This window comes from Giraffa tippelskirchi, chromosome 9, assembly GCF_054371585.1.
Source record: "Giraffa tippelskirchi isolate mGirTip1 chromosome 9, T2T-mGirTip1v1.2.pri, whole genome shotgun sequence".
NCBI classification, from domain to species: domain Eukaryota; kingdom Metazoa; phylum Chordata; class Mammalia; order Artiodactyla; family Giraffidae; genus Giraffa; species Giraffa tippelskirchi.
This window is the reverse complement of record NC_137283.1, coordinates 160,806,147-160,825,872: the sequence shown is the minus strand read 5'-3', so window position 1 is coordinate 160,825,872 and position 19,726 is coordinate 160,806,147. Positions and strand designations below refer to the sequence as shown.

Genomic DNA, 19,726 nt, shown 5'->3' with positions numbered 1-19,726 from the left:
TAGTGACTAAACAGCAACAGCAAAAAGTTATCAAACCAGCTTCAAAAATGCTATGATGTGTTTATAGCTGTTTCGGCTCAGGTGGTGACTCTTCAGAGAAAGTGTCCTCACCATGGTTTCCTGGCAGCCGTTCTGAGACAGGCTGGAGAACTGGCAGGTCTCCTGTTAAGTCAGCCTCCACTTTAGTGTGTGTGGGTATAGAATTCGGTTTCATGAATGTAGACATTTGAAATGTGAATCCACAGTAACTTCTAGCAATATTAAAAATGATAAATGGCAGATTTAGTGAGCCATGCAGGCCCATGCTCACAAGTGTTATAGCATGGCTAGAATTTCATTATTACTGTTGCATTTAATAAAATTATCTCTTTCCAGGGCCTGTTGGTCAAGGAGAATAGAAAGACTTATAAGGAAAACTATCCTCACCCTTGCTTATTTTGGTGATCTATTTTTTAAGCAAAAATTATTTATATATTTCTTTACTTTTGGCTGCCTTGAGGTCTTTGTTGCTGCCTTCGGGCTTTCTCTGGTTTCGGAGGGCGGCGGCTGCTCTTCCTTGTGTGCCAGCTTCTCACTGCGGTGGCTCCTTTTGTGGGGCACAGGCTCCAGGGCGTGCGGGCTTCAGCAGTTGTGCCTTGATGGCTCCAGAGCTTTAGCTGGCACACGGGCTTAGTTGCTTCGTGTCATGTGGGACCCTCCCAGACTGGGGATTGAGCTGGTTTCCCTCGCATTGCAAGGCAGACTGTTAACCACTGGACCACTGGGGAATACTGCCAATCTATTTTTATATATTCTTTATTGAATGTCTGTCATGTCACAACTCCTTTCATACATGATTTACAGATTCTCATTAGTTCTCATTAATATATCGATTTCTAAATGGCATGATTAAGACTCATAAAAGTTGAATGCTTTGTATAATCTGTAATTGATCTAGGCATAACTGGAATATGAACCCACAGCACCGTGAATATGAGGTCCTTGTAGGTCTGTGACTCAACCTTGATTAATTATATACTTCTTTGGCTCTCTGTACTTAACCAAATACATTGTCCTTTGGGGAAGATAGGCCCAAAGTTTACCAAAGGTTAAGGAGATCTGTATCAGGTTGATTTGTCCAGAATATTTATGGTTTAGGCATGCTGTCCTGGCATAATTATTACTTGTGCCCCATTTCACCCTTAAAGTGTCCTGGATTGTGTGATAAATCACATGGTCACTTTACCTAAAAATTTAACTTCTCATCTCAGTACAATTAAAGTATGAGCTCTGTGGACATAGAGACTTTTGTCAGTTCTGTTATTATATCACCATCACCTAGAAGAGTTGTTCTTTAGTCGCTAAGTCATGTCCAACTCTTGTGACACTATAGGCTGTAGCCCGCTAGGTTCCTCTGTCCATGGGATTCTGCAGGCAAGAATACTGGAGTAGGTTGGCATTTCCTTCTCCAGGGGATCTTCCCTGACCCAGAGATCAAACCCAGGTCTCCCACTTTGGCAGGCGGATTCTTTACCACTGAGCCACCTGGGAATCCCACCTAGAACAGTATCTGACACATAAATGCCCTCAATAAATATGTGTTAAATATTGTGTTGACAGAGATTTGATATGTGTATCAGTTGGGGTTCCAGAGAAACAGAGCCAAGATTAGATAGATATAATAAGAGAGATGTAATAAGATTTATTTTAAAGAATTGGCTCACATGACTATGAGGCCTGGCAAGTCTGACATTTTTAGGGCAGGCCAGCAGGCTGGAAACTCAGGCAGCAATTTTATGTGACAGAATTAAGGAAGAATTCCTTTTCCAGGAAATCTCAGGTTTTTTGCTGTTAAGATCTTTAACTGACTGTAGGCGGTCCATCTACATTGTGGAGGACAGTTTCCTTTACTTAAAGTCAGCTGATTGCAGATGTTAATCACAACTACAAAATAATCTTCACAGCTGCATCTAGATGAATGTTTGATCAAACAGCTGGACACCACCGCCTAGCCAAGGCAACAGATAAAAGTTAGCTACAGTATGTTTGTACATACTCATATCTACATTGTGAGCCAAGCTAAGGAGCTTCCTCACACAGTATTAATATGATTTTTTAGAGTAAAAGATAACCAAGACTTTAATTTCCTCAGAAGAGTTGCATATAGAAAGAATTCTTGTAAATACAGGGAGACTGACTGTTGTAATCTCATGTAGCATAATGTAAAATCTCAGGGCAGAGAGTATATGTTATGAAAATGTGGTATAAAGTATGTTCTTAAGGCAGAGCATTTTGAAGCTTTTAGGAGAAAGCTGTCTTGATCTTGCCAAGTAGGCACATGTGATGTTTGATGTTCTTGTCTTAAGTTATGCAGTGTGTCATTTTCTGTCTCTAGTCTCCTTCTTACTTGTAGCCTCAAATAGTTCTTAATTTTAGGATGGAAATGCTGTGATCTTTCTGGAAATAGTTGAGGAGAGGGTGTATAGGGGAATATTTGGGATACTTTCTAGTGATCAATACATTTTGCTCCACAGACAATTATTTTGTGCTACAGTAGCAGAAAGTGAAAGTCGCTCAGTCATGTCTGACTCTTTACGAGCCCATGGACTACACAGTCCATGGAATTCTCCAGGCCAGAAGACTGGAATGGGTAGCCTTTCCCTTTTCCAGGGTATCTTCCCAACCCAGGGATCCAACCCAGGTCTCCCGCGTTGCAGGTGTAGTTGCAAGGGTGGCAGAGGTCTGACTCTGATCCCTAGAACTGGGAACTCTAACATGGTGTTATATAACAGGAACTCAAAGCATTTCTCCATATTATTTGTTGCAACAGAGAAGTGATGAAATGGATGAGAGGCGACACAGGCAAGAAAAGTAATCAAAGGTATTGAAAATTGTGAGATTGTGATTACACTGAGCATAGATGTGTAAGTTTTCTATTTCCTAAGTGAGCAGCAAGAAGGCCTACTGACCTCTGGCACATCTTAGTGAGCTGTACAACAAAAAGTGAATGTAAAATGTTAGCTTAATGCTTGCTCAAAGGTCTGAGCGTTTTTGTTTGTTTGAATTATATTCACAAGTAAATAATTCAACCAACTTCTGTATATTATTAGTAATTGAACTTTGAAACCAAACTTATTCCATCTCATTTAGATTTCTGTATTTGAGATTTTTAAGACAGGCTGCTAAAACCAATTTATATTAATAGTGTAGCTGCTCATGTGTTTGAATACAGACTTGTAATATTAAGTAACCAAATTTAACTACCTAACTAAAAGGAATGTTAGAATTTCTTGAGTCCACAATTGTCCTCTGTGACATTTGACTCCATAATAAGCTTTTGCTCAAAAAATGGACTCTATATTCTCCTTGGTTTATTTTCATAAATTTAGTTAGCAAAATACTATCTTTGAGATAAATGTATTTGGATGAATGTATAAAAATTATTCTAGATGGAATGACAAGAAATTGCTAATAGTGTTAACCCTTGAAGACGCTGCCCAGAGGGGTAGGGGAGTAAGTTTGACTTTTTATTCTATAACTTTCTATGCTACTTGAGTTTCCTAATCAGCTTTGTTTTACTTGTGTACTTTCTGTTCTTGACTGTAGAAATGTGAACCATTCTTGTTTTGTTTTCCTTGTAGCTCTTTACTTTTTAGGATAGTAAGGGCTATTTTAAACAAAAATAACTTTTATTTATTTCACATATTTGATATCTTTATTTTGCCTAGGAAAACTGGGATCTGCTTTAGAAAGTTTATGAGCAATTGCTCTGGAAATAACAAGACTGGTTCTTTTGTGTATGTGTGTGAGAATCTTTTGATGAGACACTTAGGAGTGAGATTGATGTAATCTCTTAATTATATCTGACTGGTTACTTACTCCTTTATTATGAATGCTTTTTTAAAAAATCAGTCACAATTTAGCTTCCAAAAGACAACAACTATGACATCAAAAAAATCCTAGGTATCAAAGAAATAATTAAAGAACACCTGACACTGTCTCTTTTTAATTCTGTAAAAGAGAACACTAAAAAAGAAGAGCTGTAATAGATCTCTTTTGTTGTTGCTCTCATCTGTCTTCTGTAAGGCAGGTAGGCTGCTCAGATGCATAACTGAGCCGACTATTTGGAGATGCACAAAAATCAATTATAGGGAGTTCCCTGTTGGCCAGTGGTTAAGAATCTGTGCTTGCAACGCAGCGGCTATGGGTTCATTCCCTGGTCAGGGAACTAAGGTGCTGTGTGCTGCACCGTGCAGCCAAAAGGCAAAAAAAACCCCAGTGAAGTATGAAGTCAGTTATAGCATTGGAGATTTCATCTTTTGCATTTCCAGTTAGGTGCTTCCTCCTCCAACCTTTTCCATGAATGAGATAATAAAGACTTGTCTTTTGTTCCGTCTTTCCTTTCCTCTCTTCATTGTCCCCTTCCCTCCTTTCCTCCTCTCCTTGATAATTCATGTGATTTGTAGTAAGAATCATAACAATTAGGGAGGTAAAAAGGACCACAGACAGTCATAATATTAGAATAACTGTCAGTATGCAGTGAAATAGTGGGCAGTAAAATAGTAAACAAGAAAGCAGTTCTATCATGACGATATGTATATTGTAATATGATCCAATGAATGTTGGCAATTTGATCTTTGGTTCCTCTGCCTTTTCTAAATCCAGCTTGTACATCTGAAAGTTTTTGGTTCATGTACTACTGAAGTCTAGCTTGAAGGATTTTGAGCATAACCTTACTAGCATGTGAAATTAGTTCAGTTGTGAGGTAGTTTGAACATCTTTGGCATTGCTCTTTGGGATTGGAATGAAAACTGACCTTTTCCAGTCCTGTGGCCATTGCTGAATTTTCCAAATTTGCTGACATGTTGAGTATGGCGTTTTAACAGCATCATCCTTTGGGATTTGAAATAGCTCAGCTGGAATTCCATCACCTCTACTAGCTTTGTTCAAACTAATGCTTCCTAAGGCCCACTTGACTTCACAGTCCAGGATGTCTGGCACTAGGTGAATGACCATACCATTGTAATTATCTGAGTCACTAAGACCTTTTTTTGTATAGTTCTTTGGTATATTCTTCCCACCTCTTTATCTCTTCTGCCTCTGTTAGGTCCTTACCTTTTCTGTCCTTTATCATGCCCATTCTTGCATGAAATGTTCCTTTGATATTCCCAATTTTCTTGAAGAGATCTCTGGTCTTTCCCATTCTGTTGTTTTCCTCTATTTCTTTGCATTGTTCATTGAAGAAGGCCTTCTTATCTCTCCTTGCTATTCTCTGACACTCTGCATTCTGTTGGGTATATCAGTTGAATATTCAATTGGTTATATTCAGTTGGTAAGATAGGATACTGAAACAATGAATGCTAAAGATATTTAAATTTTTTAAAAAAATTTTGACTCTTAATTTATGAATAAAAATAAATGAATGTTCCTTTTTGCCACTTTTAGAAGGTATGAAAGAGAGGAATGTGGCTACAGAAAACTATGTGATATATGTCTATGAGCTTTGCTGACCTGGTAAAATACTGTGTATGACAGACGGGTCTCACTACCTACCATCCTTCTATGAAATAGAAGTTATCAAATTTGTTAAAACTCATAACTAATATATTATTAGTAGAAGCAATAATGACAAAGGAACACAACTGTGTTAAGTTCTTTGGCTTATCAAGAAAAAAATGAGACCAGTGTTTCCCTAAAGGACTAGTTAACTCCAGCATAGGAAGGTTGATGAAGGAGTGAGTATGCCAGATGGAGACTCATTGAGGGAACTGAATTTTGCCTGCCTTGCCTTGTAATATCTGAATCTGATAAGAAATAATGGAATGTATTAAATTTTTAGTAAAATTTGCTCAGTTTTGATAGGGTTATTCACAAGAGAGAATAAGGAAATGGAAGAATCTCACAAAAACTCTACCACCAAGCATTGCACAAATGGCAAAGCTATAAATTAACTCACTCTGTTAAAATGATAAATTGGCCTTAGATTAACCAAGAATGGAAAAGGTTCTTCTTTACCTGCTGAGTAATTTGTTGTTGTGTCAGGGATTTTGTATCTCAAAAATAATTTTCTCAGCTTTGTGTTGACCTCATCATGTCCTTGATTGTTTACAAAGACAAAATAAAACAAACACATGCAAACAACAGCAAAAAGTGATGAACAATGATTCCTCACTTGTGAAGAACCAAAGTTTCCATATACTCCTGTGCCTTCTTTTTTTTTTATCTTGATAAATAAATAAGTATTGATTCTTACGCTCCCATGCTTCTATCTTAATTAAGAAAATCTTTTTTGTCAATTCTTGATTTTGCCTTCCTTAGATTTGGTGTGAAATTTAGAAAAAAAAAATTTTTTTCAGGATATCTTTTATGCTGAAAACTATCTTTGTATTTTTCCAGAGGACCTCTGGACAATCACAAATATTGTTCTTTCATTTTATAAGTAGAAAGATAGGAAGAAAATATGAGTTTTGTTTGGTGGTTCTGTATTTCTTAATTAGCTCAAGCTGTCATAACTGCATAGGTTAAGTTGTCAAATATGAAAAGATGGTCAACCTTCAATAGGTTAAGATTATAGAAGCAAAATATTATTTACTTATATACATATTTTATAGATAGTACACATTTTGAAAAGGCCCTGGATATTTGTCAGTGTCCCTAGTATGTTTTTAACTCGCAGAGGAAAAGATTATGAAATAGTTATGTGTTCTATCCCAAGTGTTAATTTTACTCTTGTTCATTGTGATATTATTGGTTACTATAATAAGTTAACAACAATAATGAGTCTCATTATCAAACAGAGTTGTTCTCTCTAGTGCTTGCCTGATGGCTCTGCTGTAAGTTATAGGTTAGAATTTGTACTTTCAACACGGAAGAGTCTCAGAATCTGTGGGAAGAACTGGATAGCACTGTGGGCTACCTCACTTGAGTGGACAAGTTTGAGTGCAGGCTTCCAAGTGGACACTGTTAGAAAGGCTCAGACTATACCAGGGACAGAGGCAGGGCTTCCGGGTCTTTCTTCAGTCCAGCAGCAGATGAAGTGGTATCTGGTGGAGCAAGACAATCACCAAAGACTGAATGAACTGATGAAAGAAATTTATCTGGGTATTGTTGGTACTGTTTGAATGGTGTATTATTTGTGGTTCTGTGAGGAAGCCCTTTCTCTTTCTTGAGATGTCTCAAAGTCTCAGTTTAATAGACTTTAGTGTGGTAAACTGAAATGAAGTATTTTAATGGTATCTGATTTTCACTTGTCCCTTAGGATTCAGAAATGACAATTTTACCGATATTTGTTACTTTACTTGGCAATCTAATTATTGGTGAATAGATTCATAAGAATCTTGCCCTCTTTTTACCAGAATATAGTTGGAAAAATCAATTGTGAAACTAATATAACTTTTGAGAGGGATTGTCATTGAATCAGGTATGAATTGCTCACTATTAGAGAGAGGTACTCCCTTGGAAGCCTGTGTAAAGACTATTTAATGTGGTTTAATGCCTACAGAGTCCTCCCAAGTACCTTGGCGTAGAAACTGGCTTACACGGTGCCAGCCTTATAACTTGTATGGTCCCCTGCCAGATCAGAGAGCTGAGAAAATTTTGGAATCCAAGAAGAGAAAAGTACACCCAGATGCATAGACAAAGGTGAAATCTGTTGGGGAAAGTCTCTTGGACTTGGTCTTCTAGACTCACAATAAAAACATAACTGAGGATTTAAGAATCTAATCCTATCAGAGACACTAAACAAAAAGTGCAGAGAGAAGTTAATTCTCAGTGTTTCATAGTTGCTCAGTACTGTAAGGCCTTAAATTTGCAGAGCAAACTCAAGACGAGTTGTATTTTTAACCAGGACCCTTGCTGCATTGCATCTCTGAATAATTAGGTTAAACCTAATGAGGCTAGACTTTCTGTTTAAAGAACAATCTGTGGGGATTATTTATGATCAAGGGATAAGGATATCAGAAAAATCTTCTGAAGAATAGAAATGGGCAGGCACTACTAGGCGTTTCTTCAGTTCAGTGCAGGCTTTGTCCTTTGATTTTCTGTTTTCTGACCTATTTCATAACTGTAGGGGAAGAGGTCAAGATATAGATTATGATCTATATTATGATTTAAAATTATGATTATGATCTATATTATGATCTATATTATGATTTAAAAATGTATCATTTATCGCCCCATTGGACATTAACTCACTTTGTATCTATTAGAGCAATCATAACACTACTTTTTTAAATTGATTTTAAGCACCTTGTTCTTCAAGTTCCCATTTTAACTGATTTTAACATCTTTCTGTTTTCCTCATTAATTACTGAGTATATGAAATTTTTGGCACATGTTTATTTGACGTTTATATGTAAGTCATGGTTTTACCTTTTCAAAAATTGTACTTTACTAGACCTGAGCACGGAGAAGGCAATGGCACCCCACTCCAGTACTCTTGCCTGGAAAATCCCATGGATGGAGGAGCCTGGTAGGCTGCAGTCCATGGGGTCGCAAAGAGTCAGACACGACTGAGCGACTTCACTTTCACTTTTCCCTTTCATGCACTGGAGAAGGAAATGGCAACCCACTCCAGTGTTCTTGCCTGGAGAATCCCAGGGACTGCGGAGCCTGGTGGGCTGCCGTCTGTGGGGTCGCACAGAGTCGGACACGACTGAAGTGACTTAGCAGCAGCAGCAGAGCTGAGCATCTGGGGAATGGTGGTGCCATTTACCCAAGTAGAGCGTTCTAAGGAGTAGACAGGTTGGGATAAGCGTGAGATTATGGAAAACATAAAATACATTGTTTTATTAAATACAATATTTAATTGAAAACAGGTCTTTGTTTCCTTGAGAATGTTTATAGTAGTGTGAAGCAAGATAACCTAGAGGCAGATGGACCAACTTGACCTAGTTAGTGGTCAGAATCACAGAGGTGTGGAGAGATATGTGTGCAAGGTGGGGTGTGTATAGATGTGGACAGTCTATCGCCTTTCCTGTTTCCTTAATATAAAAGTTTTCTTCAGTTGATCTAAAACAGTTTTTTGGGGTCTAGCCTATCTATTCTTCTGCGTTCTCAGTCTCTCAGTTGTGTCCAATTCTTTGTGACCCTGTGGATTATTGTCTGCCAGGCTTCTGTCCATGGGATTTCCCAGTCAAGATTACTGGAGTGGGTTGCCATTTCCTGCTCCAGGAGATCACCTCCACCCAGGGACTGAAACTGAGTCTCTTACATCTGTCTCCTACGTTGGCAGGTGGATTGTTCACCACTGTGTCACCTGTCTATACTTATTGTATATTAAATCATGAAAAAGTCATTTGAAAGCTTATCATTCATTCTGTGCCTCAAAGAGTTGAACAATAGTGACAACCATTTTGGGATATTGTTGTTTTACTTTTATTGTTAGGCATAAAGGAAAATAAATAATGTGGAATTCTTTACAGAGGAAAATACAGTGTCTACCAAAACAAATTACAAGTTGAGAAGGAACTTCACAATTCAGCAATTCAGAATTTATCTTTTTTTTTTTTTAGCTGATCATGAATGAAACTATGAAAGAGACTATGAAAACATCATCTGCACTGATTATATTGTGGCACTTGAAGTTGAGTTAGAGATACTTTCTTCAAGCAGTTTTAGTCTTGTCATCCATTGGCTTGAAAATCCAGTTTTGTGCAGAAAAAATATTGCACAAATTAGAAATTAGTGCATGAAAATTAATACTGATGAAGTAAATTTAAGAACAAGTGACATAAGTTAGTGACTTTTAAGGAAACTAAATGAAGAAAAATATGTTTCTCATTAACCTAACAAATGACCCTAATTTACAAGGATTTGCTAACATTTTTAATTAAGGTACTCTTTCACTATTTAATTTGATAAATAAAAGGCAGTTTCTAGGGAAGGAGAGAATACAGAAGTCAAATATGAAATTGTAGTTTTTCATTTCTTCCTAATTTCAAGCTAGAGATTCTGTGTAAATTGAATTAACGTCTCTGGGACTCACAGTAAGTCTAAGTAGAGGTGAAAGCTTAAGAGTTGGTCCAGTGCTGACGGGAAACCTGTGTGTCCAGCTCTCACTCACTTCTATCTGCTTTGCTCAGGGTTTCTTATCATAAGCCTCTTCTTGATGTTAGAATTCTTGAGTTATAACGGATGTTTGGCCCCAGTTGGAGTGTGCATGTGTGTGTGCATGTGTGTTTATTTGCAGATTTGATACCCTGGGATCTCAGTCTAACCATCTGTGTCCCTAGCTATATTTTGCTTCTTCATGTCTTCTCTTCTCATTTATGTTTTGCACTACATGCATTCTATGTCACTGTTTACAACAGTCGAGGTCTCTTGGGAAGCTGCAGAGACAATTAGGATCTACATGTGTTTGCCCAATAAATCCCTTAAGATGCCTTGAACAAGACAGCACGTTACCTTTAATGATCTCTTCATCACCCTTGAACACAGTTACCTTGTTGGTAAAATAGAGGTTTGAAACCTTCTTTGTTGGTTGGTTTTCTGCATTGCTCCACAACAGAGGGAGAGAGCTCAACAATTTCACGGCCATATTTAGTCAAAGATTTGTTGCTCTTCTTATGTATTTGTGTTGAGTATTTATTTCATGTCAGATTAGTAGAATGAATTTATGTGGCTGAGGTTTTTTTTTTCCTGGTGACTTGTTTACACAGGAGATTAAAAAAAAAAAAAGATGTATTGTCCAATAGTAGAATTAGGAGCATATGAAAATTATAGTAATTTAATGTTAACTTTTGTGAGCAAATTGTGTGAATATTTAAGTAATATGGAACTGTAACTAAGATTTGGGAAGTGTCAAATGTTGATTTTTATTATAATTTCCACTATGTTTCAGTCACAGCACTCAAGAGCACAGAAGCATTTGAATTCTTATGGAACGCCTTGTACCCAGGATGCTTTGTAGTTGTTTGTTTGTTTGGGAGCCAGATTTTTCTCTGAATATCCCTGATGCCTTTATGATTTAGAGCTGATACTGCTAACTGAGTGAACACAAGGAATTGAGATTGGTAGAGTAGGTCTGAAGAGTAGGTCATATTTCCTGGATTTCAGCTAGACAGACCATACGAAATAGATCAGGTCCCCAATCCCTGAAACCTGAAATTAGTCGTGTGCTTGAGGTACTTACATGTACTAGGGAACAGATCCACTGGTGTAAAACGATTAGTGGAATCATCAGAGACTATTAGCTCTATCATCAGATTGTTTTCCTTTGGACTTTATGTGACTGTCACTGAGAATCAGCAAACTCTCAAATCATAATGACAGTTTGAAAAATCTGACTGTCAGCCAAATTAAGAAAGAAAATTCCTTGGAAGAGCAATGCAAATTAAGAGTATTATTTAAATAAAATACGAGAGATTTAATAACAAGGTGAGGTAATGTGACAAAGCTTACTGTTAGAGAACATTTGAGATGTAGGCTAAGAAAATCATCATTAACAGATATGGTCTCACGCATGGTCAAGCAAAGTCAAGTCTGAGTCTTTTGAGCCATCACTCATAATCATTTTGATGACTTTACCCTAAAAATCAAATCCTTCTCTGGCACTGATTTGATTTTTATGAATGATCAAACATCAAGAAAGAGAAGGAGGCAGGGTATGAGGGGGAGAAAGAGAGTGATGAAGATGGGAATTGAATTATTATTACTGAATTATATATTTTGTAAATTGGATACATGGCTCAGAGTGCAGTTGACTACCCTTCCCAAGACCCAAGGTTGTGTCTTTCCCATATATAAACAACATGTCCAAGGTTACTCTGTTAACTATTGTGTATGAAACTTGTCTCTTGTGAGCACACAGGACTGGCTTGCATGAAAGGGAGAAATCAAGGTAAACAACAGAAGATGCCTTGTTCTTTGATAGACGCAAAATAGTTAAGGGAAGAGTACAGTATTTCAATTTAAAAATATCATAGAATTATAGAAGCTGAAAGGAACAGAAAACTTCAATATTACAAATGAGGCAATTGGAATCTAGGGGGATTTATTTAATTGAATAAAGATTTGTCTGCCACTGTCAGCCATTGGTGGCGATGCAAGCTGAATAAGACATAAAATTTTTGCCATAAGAGACGTGGAGTCTGGAAGGAGACAGTCATGAGAGCGTACCTGTACAATTTCAAGTGATCCAGGCTGTGAAGTAGAAACTTGCAGAGAGAAGACTCTCCAGAGGCCACAGTCTCAGCCCCCAAGATGTACCCCTGGCGTTCCAGAGCCAAGGGTAGAGGCGGGAATGCATACCAGCTGTTCCAGGACTTGAAGGAAATTCAGGCTCCACTCTTGTCTGTTTCCAAATGCTAGTTAGTTCTCTTGCCTCTATGCCTTGTAGCAATTTCTTCATGCACGTAGTTTTCTTTGTAACTATCTAGTTTCTCATTGAACCTTTTCCACTTTTAATTATTTAGAAGCTATTTATTAATGTTGAGTAAACCAATGTTTATATGTCTCTCCTACTTAGGACATTTGGGGCAATGATGAAAAGTAGTTTGCCATATTTATTCGCTTGTTTAGTCTGGCATAAGTGGCCTTCTTCCCTCTGTCACTTCATTCTGCCATCCCAGGAACATTCCGGATCCAAGCGGGAGAGAGACCCTTACAGGGCTGCTGCCACTAGCAGTGGGATTCACTGGACACTACAGTCAGTGAGCGGGGGCAGAGACTAGGCAATCTGCGGCTTCCAGTTCCACATGCCTTCATATGATTTTCGCAGTGAAAAATCAGCCAAATTGTATGAAGTTTTATAAATCTGGTTTTATAAACAATTGAGCTTCTCTAGAAGCTAGAATCTTAGGCTGTATGATCTTTATTTTCCCAAGGAGTAAAATGGATCAATTCACTTAAGAGTGTAGGTTTAGTCGCTAACTCACGTCTGACTCTTGCGACCCATGGTCTGTAGCCTGCCAGGCTCCTCTGACCGTGGGATTTCCCAGGCAAAAATACTGGAGTGGGTTGCCATTTCCTTCTCCATGGGCTCTTCCCAACCCGAGGATCGAACCAAGGTTTCCTGCATTGCAGACTCTTTACAGACTGAATCACCGGGGAAGCCCTCATTTAAGGGTTTAGTTAGTCTGATTTCAAACCATGAGATACCATTGTAGTACTTACCTGGGTTGCCGTAAGGAATAGCAGTGAATGCTGAAAGGTAGATATAAAAGATACATTCAAAGTTAATACACACATAACATATAAATTAAGTACTGAAAGTTAATGCTACTAATATTTTAAATAAAAAAATCCTTCTCACATAGGATTGCACCTACCAAATCCTTTGAATGTTAGTTTTGCATATGTTTTCCAGAAAAATTTCTATAAAATATGTTCTATTATGGAGAAGTTAGCTTGATTTTTTTTTATTACATTAGACTATATTATTAGAGTAGTTTCTTGTATTTTTTATATTATTATGATAAACTGAATTTTTGTTTCAGTCACATTTTTGTCTATCATTTCAATTTTTGCATCTGTCTTGTTTACATATTTCTCTTCCTTATTATAGTTACATAAAATCAATTCTTACAGTATCCTTTTAAAAGGGACACCCAGGCAGGTCACAGGGTTAACACTGCAGTTTCCTGTTGGAAGAGCTGGTTACTATAGTATAAGGACAATTGGTCTTCCATCTGTAAGTGATTATTGACAGTTGTAATTTAATTTTGGCATTTAACTTATTTGTTGTTGTTCAGTTGCTAAGTTGTGAACAACTCTTTTCGACCCCATGGAGTGCAGCACACCAGGCTTCTCTGTCCTTCACTATCTCCCAGAGTTTGCTCAAACTTATGTCCACTCAGTCAGTGATGCTGTCTAACCATCTCATCCTATGCCGCCCCTTTCTCCTCCTGCCCTCAGTCTTTCCCAACATCAGGGTCTTTTCCAATGACTTGGCTCTTTGCATCAGGTAGCCAAAGTATTAACTTCAGCATTAGTCCCTCCAAAGAGTATTCAGGTTGGATTTCCTTTAGGATTGACTGGTTTGATCTCCTTGTTGTCCAAGGGACTCTCAAGAGTCTTCTCCAACACCATAGTTTAAAAGCATCAATTCTGCTCAGCCTTCTTTACAGTCCAGTTTTCACACCCATACATGACTTGGAAAAACCATAGCTTTGACTACATGGACCTTTGTTGGTAAAGCAGTGTCTCTGGCTTTTTAATATGCTGTCTAGGTTTGTCATAACTTATCTTCCAAGGAGCAAGCGTCTTTTAATTTCATGGCTGCAGTCACCATCTGCAGTGATTCTGAAGCAGCCCAAAATAAAGTCTCTCACTGTTTCCATTGTTTCCCCATCTATTTGCCATGAAGTGATGGGACTGTATACCATGATCTTTGTTTTTTGAATGTTGAGTTTTAAGCCAGTTTTTTCACTCTCCTCTTTCACTCTCAACAAGAAGCTCTTTAGTTCCTCTTAGCTTTCTGCCATTTGAGTGGTATCATCTGCATGTCTGAGGTTGTTGATATTTCTCCTGGTAATCTTAATTCCAGCTTGTGAGTCATCCAGCCCAGCATTTTGCACTATGTACTCTGTATATAAGCTAAATAAGCAGGGTGACAATATAAAGCCTTGACATACTCCTTTCAGTATTTGGAACCAGTCTGTTAAACTTATAGACTTCTTAATACAGCAGACTAGAACTTTATAAGGACAGTAGTAGATGACCTGACATGAAGTCTACTCTGAAAAAGCAGATGACTCTTAGAGCTGTAAAGCTTTTGTTTTTTTTTTCTAGAAAGTAGATCACTGTAAACTTCAGATACCATAGAAGTTTTCCAACCATCACTCAGTGGCTGCAGAGTCTTATGGCCTGTCATATTTGAATGAAGCTTTGGCAAATGATGAGAATTCTACCAAAGGACTTAAGAATCAATATCTATAATTTCTTGGTTATACTAGTCAATTTGACCATAGTCTTTAAAATGTGGCAAGTGGTTCTATAAAACTTTTTTCTTGTTCCCTTGTTTTTAAGACTTAGATGATTCCTATTGATTTTTTTTTTTTTTTTTCGCTTTACAAGTTAGCAGTTCCGAATAGCATTTTATTCTGGATACCTATCATCAGATTGGGGACCTGCCTCCAAACACATTTACAAGACGGTGCACAATGTATTGATATCTTATTGCATTTGTGGTGAAAGGGAGGAAATAAAAGAAAGTAGCCTTTTAAAATATTGGCAGAATTCAAGGCCATTTAATGTGAGATGGAATATTACAAAAAAGAGATCTTTGCCTCTGAATGTGAAGGCTTTATACAAGATTCATGGTAGAATCAGTTATTGGAACTGGAAATATCTTAATTCCCCATTACATGTTTTTCCCTAGATAATAGTCACATTTTAGGAAAGAGATTTTAGATAATGATCACCTCTACCACATCAAATGTATACTGAATTGTCAGCGACTGATGTTAATATTGATGGCTGCTTCTAATCAGGCTGAATGGGAAGATGCTCAGATTTAGGATCATTTTAAAATATCTTTAATTACTAAGTTCTATTAGCAGTTTGGGCAGCCTGGGAAATCAAAGTAATTGATATTAGTTTTTCTAAAGATCTGTGCAGTATTAATAAGAAGTAAACCTCTTAGGTTGGCAGGACAGTGAAAAGCTTAGGGAAGAATTTATAGTTGTTTTAGTTAAAAAGGCTTTTTGGATATCAACTAATTATTGGATATATTCAGTAATTTTTTATTATTTTTATACACTATTGCTATATGATTTAAAGTGATAACAAATCAATGTGTTCACTGTACAAGTAAGACACTGGAGTTGAAAGGTATAGACCTTATATTTCAACAAATACCTTCAGACCTGGTTGATGCAGGTGATGAATCTGATATAATTCTGGTACAGTAGGAATTTACACTGGGCCATAGAGTTTATCCAGTTGAACAAAGAATGGAACCTATAAAAATTCCTGGGAGGGCTAGAAGTCAAGATTTTATTAGGGTTTAAATACTTTTGAAGTTTTAATTTTGTATCATTTCCTCTGCTCTACTATCCAACTGCTTGTACTTTAAAAATTAATTATAATTCTAGATTTATTGTATGACAGAATTCAAATTTAATTCTGTCATTATTTAAAGCAGATGTCACAGATTAGATATGGCTTATATAAAATAGATTTTTTTTTTAAAGAGCTAATTGCTTTCTGTATTAGAAACTGTTATTACAACATTTCAATGTCTGTCTGCCACATTTTGTGCTTGAGGCTGCCAGGTTTTAATGAAGAATTTTTAAATGTTGACTAAAATAAAACTTGCAATATTTTGGTCTGCTGAAACTTTTATCAAGCAATTAACATTAATTTAAATGTAAAGCATCATTCCTTTAAATATGTATATGTCATGTTGTATATCCAGTCATCTGCCATATATGCTATTAAAAATATGGATGCTCTTGACAATAGTTAAAACAAAAATGTGTGAAAAGAGGAATACATTTTTAGGGGAACAATATGGTTAGTAAGAAGTAGCCACTGTAAAACCTATTCAGTGGTTTATAGGTAATTAGCAACAGGACTGCAAGACCATGTGGTCAGGCATTATGTATTAGCTATTTTTTCACACCAAAAAAAGTTATAAAATTGAGTTTGACTTAATCAACTTAGTGTTAAAACTTTTATTTATTTATTGCATTCTCTGATCAGCTAGAATATAATTTATAAATATGACAACACTTTGGGGTTATTTTCAGTTCAGTCGCTCGGTCGTGTCCGACTCTTTGCGACCTCATGAACCGCAGCACACCAGGCCTCCCTGTCCATCACCAACTCCCGGAGTTTACCCAAACTCATGTCCATTGAGTCTGTGATGCCATCTAACCATTTCATCCTCTGTCGTCCCCTTCTCCTCCTGCCTTCAATCTTTCCCAACATCAGGGTCTTTTCAAATGAGTCACCTCTTTGCATCAGATGGCCAAAATATTGGAGTTTCAGCTTCAGCATCAGTCCTTCCAATGAACACCCAGGACTGATCTCCTTTTGGATCTTCTTGCAGTCCAAGAGACTCTCAAGAGTCTTTTCCAACACCACAGTTCAAAAGCATCAATTCTTCAGCGCTCAGCTTTCTTTATAGTCCAACTCTCACATCCATACATGACTATTGGAAAAACTATAGCCTTGACTAGACGGACATTTGTTGGCAAAGTAATGTCTCTGCTTTTAAATATACTATCTAGGTTGGTCATAACTTTCCTTCCAAGGAGTAAACGTCTTTTAATTTCATGGCTGCAATCACCATCAACAGTGATTTTGGAGCCCCAAAAAATAAAGTCTGACACTGTTTCCACTGTTTGCCCATCTATTTGCCATGAAGTGATGGGACCGGATGCCATGATCTTAGTTTTCTGAACGTTGAGCTTTAAGCCAACTTTTTCACTCTCCTCTTTCACTTTCATTAAGAGGCTCTTTAGCTTTTCTTCACTTTCTGCCATAAGGGTGGTGTCATCTGCATATCTGAGGTTATTGATATTTCTCCTGGCAATCTTGATTCCAGCTTGTGCTTCATCCAGCCCAGCGTTTCTCATGATGTACTCTGCATATAAGTTAAATAAGCAGGGTGACAATATACAGCCTTGACGGACTCCTTTTCCTATTTGGAACCAGTCTGTTGTTCCATGTCCAGTTCTAACTGTTGCTTCTTGACCTGCATACAGGTTTCTCAAGAGGCAGGTCAGATGGTCTGGTAGTCCCATCTCTTAAAGAATTTTCCACAGTTTCTTGTGATCCACACAGTCAAAGGCTTTGGCATAGTCAATAAAGCAGAAATAGATGTTTTTCCGGAACTCTCTTGCTTTTTTGATGATCCAGCGGATGTTGGCAATTTGATCTCTGGTTCCTCTGCCTTTTCTAAAACCAGCTTGAACATCTGCAAGTTCATGGTTCACGTATTGCTGAAGCCTGGCTTGGAGAATTTTGAGCATTACTTTACTAGCATGTGAGATGAGTGCAATTGTGCAGTAGTTTGAGCATTCTTTGGCATTGCCTTTCTTTGGGATTGGAATGAAAACTGACCTTTTCCAGTTCTGTGGCCACTGCTGAGTTTTCCAAATTTGCTGGCATATTGAGTGCAACACTGTCACAGCATCATCTTTTAGGATTTGAAATAGCTCCACTGGAATTCCATCACCTCCACTAGCTTTGTTGGTAGTGATGCTTTCTAAGGCCCACTTAACTTCACATTCCAGGATGTCTGGCTCTAGGTGAGTGATCACACCATCGTGATTATCTGGATCGTGAAGACCTTTTTTGTACAGTTCTTCTGCGTATTCTTGCCATCTCTTCTTAATATCTTCTGCTTCTGTTAGGTCCTTACCATTTCTGTCCTTTTGAGCCCATATTTGCATGAAATTTTCCCTTGGTATCTCTGATTTTCTTGAAGAGATCTCTAGTCTTTCCTATTCTATTGTTTCGCTTTATTTCTTTGCATTGATCCCTGAGGAAGGCTTTCTTATCTCTCCTTGCTATTCTTTAGAACTCTGCATTCAAATGGGTCTATCTTTCCTTTTCTCTCACTTTTCGCTTCTCTTCTTTTCACCTATAGGTTTTCTTTTGAAAATTAGGTTCTTCTTTCACATTTTTTTAAAATCACTATTTTAAAATAGAAGTAGAGTAAGCCTTATTAGATATGCATTTTTATATAAGACATTGTTGTTGTTTTTTTTTTTTAATCACTGTAGCCTCTTGGGCACCAGCCTTGAGACTGAAGACAAATTGACATATTAATACATCAAAGCTAAACAGAAGATGGGGTGTGTTTTAAGATTAGCTTGTTCTTTGAAGGTGAGGGCTACTATTCTTCCGCCAGTCTGTAGCCTTGATGAAGCCTCCTTGGAAAATGATTCATCTCTGTTGCCATTGGAAAAGAACCTTACTTTATTTTAATCTACTGCTTTTCTTTCAAGCTTATGTTGCTTTTGTAAGTTTGAAACATAAAAAAGAAATATTTAGTGTCAGGAAGCTTAAATGAACTTTACATTCTAGAGTGTTTAGTGTAGCAGTGTTTGCAAAGAATAAACCATTCATCTTTGTAATTGCTAATTTCAGAAGTCCCTTGGAAAGTGTTATAAGGTATATATTCCTTTGAATTTAAGAGAAAAGCCAAATTATCCTTATCAAATCTCTGTATTAGAAATTTAAATTATTCTGTACAAGTAAATTATTCCTTACACAAAAAACATTCTCAAATTGTATTCTCTCAAAGCTAAAATTTCCTGAATTTTCTTCTCAGCATGAGGCATTTATGACCCAGAGAAGCTAACATGTAAGAACCTAGAAAGAGGTTGATAGTGAAACTGATTATGGTGCTTCTGGTTTAAGCCAGCAGAATAAACACAGTAGCCTAATTCCCTTTTTTCCTGTGATTGTTAAGTTCTACATGGAACAGTGGAAAAAAAGTGGAAAAGGTGTCCAAGAATGAAATTCATGAAACATTTCACACATAAAATGAAACGTGTCTTATTTGGTGGTTGTAGGGGTCACCTGACTGCTTTTCTGCTCACGAAGCTCAAGAAGAGTCTGGCAGCTGACATCCCTTTCATCCCATGGAGAGAGCTCTCGGAATAATGTATTTCACAGCATACAGAGATGGAATAGTGCACGCTTCCTATTAGTTGCTATCATTTTTTAATTTAGAACAATAAAGTGCCAATCAGGAATCATTAGATATTTAAGTGAAAACTATATTTATATGAACAAAAGAGTAACTGGTACCAGAAGAGTTAAGTATAACTCAGGGAACACAGGAAACTTT

General features: G+C 37.2%; 1 protein-coding gene and 1 long non-coding RNA gene across 7 annotated transcripts in view; both read left to right on the top strand.

The window, feature by feature from the left end:
* Nucleotides 1–19,726, top strand: part of PRKN (parkin RBR E3 ubiquitin protein ligase) — a 1,216,903-nt gene that overhangs the window by 79,560 nt on the left and 1,117,617 nt on the right. The window lies entirely within an intron of this gene.
* The window catches only part of LOC145519759 (uncharacterized), a 107,180-nt gene continuing 90,263 nt past the window's right edge, over nucleotides 2,810–19,726 (top strand). The window contains exon 1 of the long non-coding RNA XR_014063874.1: nucleotides 2,810–2,860. This is a non-coding gene — a long non-coding RNA (uncharacterized LOC145519759). The remainder of the gene's footprint in view (nucleotides 2,861–19,726) is intronic.